Genomic DNA, 1,691 nt, shown 5'->3' with positions numbered 1-1,691 from the left:
AAAGACCCAGTGTCTAATGAGGGTTTGCGTTCTGGCCCTCTAGCTGTGTCCTTACACAACAAAAGGGGCAAGGGATTCCATGCATAAGGGTAGGAGCCCTATTTATGAAGGCCCCACCATCCTGATCTCATCCTGACTAAGAACCTCCTCACAGTTCCAGCAGCCAATGACATCACACTGATGGTAGTTTTAGCAGAGGAATTGAGGGGGAGGCACTCATCCGGGCTATGTCATTGTGTGTTATCCATTATTTGCTGAGTTTACTCTTTGAATGCTTCTTGGATACTATCTTTATCCAAAATGGTCATTTGTTCATTGTAGTGAGAATTCTGGAATTTTGTTTCTTTTAAAATCACACAAATACTATGCTTTCATTTTAATCTCAGGTATAGGGACACGGCACTGCTACAGATTGTACACAGCAGATGACTATGATTTGCTTCACGCTCTAGCAGGGACGTGATTTTTTTTTTCCCAGCTGCAAATAGTTTCTGCAATTGTGTGATGTTTGGAACTCTGGGGACTTTTCAGAAGGCCTCGAGAGGCGAGGTTGGTGATTGTTGGTTGTTTTGGGGGCTGGATGCAATATGTTAGTAGTAGTTATGGTCAAAGAAAAAAAAAAGAAGAAATTAGATTCAAGGATCTCTATCTTTTCCCCCCAATACCCATTCTCTATTACCCACTAATAGAGGATAAAACCCTGGGGATAAAGGCTGCGGAAAAGGAGGACCCACAAAGTAGCAAGGACCAACTTCAAGTGACACCCAAATGTGGGGCTCAAAAAAAATCAGAAAGCAGATTTCAAACTTCATAGAGGAAATGGCCTGGGCAAAAGGAATGGATATTTTCCTTTTTCAAGAGACCAGAAAATTTGATTTAGTGGCTGCTATCACTGGGCTATCTACCTTTGCTCCCGGGGGAGAGGGAGTCTCTATTATTTTCTTTTTCTTCTTCATTTATCCTGTTTAAAAACAGGTTGGAAGAGTTGATGAGCAATTGGAAATGGAGGAGCCTGACAACCTACCTACCAACCAACCAACCAACCAAACATGGCTGACATGGTAAAACAAAAGGGGTCACTCTCTCATTTCTGCAAGGGTTACAGCACCGGCTGTGTAACTGGAGAGGTTGTAGCTGGAGACAGAAGGTCTTGAGAAGCAAAGAACACTGGGAAAGAAAGAACCAAAAGTCTCAGTCCTGGTGCTGTGAGCGTTTCCCCCAGGAGGAAAGAGGGAAAGAAACCTGACCAGAGCTTAGTCAGGTCAGAGAAAAGCTGAGAAAGCAGGAGGACAATCTGATGAAACAGTCCCATTCAAAAGAAAGAGTTAATCTAGAACCAACTGAACCACCACAGTGAGGGAAGGGGCAGCCTGGGGTTGTGTGATCACCATCAGCTTTTCCTGTAGTCAGTCATGCCTGCTGATAGTGTGGAACAAGGTTATGATGAGATAAGATGGTGTCCTATAGGACTGATAGATCCAAGGCATTTTAAAGAAGCCATGATTTCATATGGGATGTGTTTGCCTTATGTGAAACAAATTTTAAATGACTTGGCTACTCAATATTCCCCAAGACCAGAAGGGATTGGTAACAGCTATAATATATTATGCTCAATATTCCCCAAGACCAGAAGGGATTGGTCCACAGTTATAATGGTTAACATGGTGGAGGGAAGAGGCTTCAAATATTGA

The sequence above is a fragment of the Apodemus sylvaticus genome, chromosome 23 (genome assembly GCF_947179515.1).
Source record: "Apodemus sylvaticus chromosome 23, mApoSyl1.1, whole genome shotgun sequence".
Taxonomy (NCBI): Eukaryota; Metazoa; Chordata; class Mammalia; order Rodentia; family Muridae; genus Apodemus; species Apodemus sylvaticus.
The sequence above is the reverse complement of the archived record's forward strand: the minus strand, read 5'-3'. Positions refer to the sequence as shown.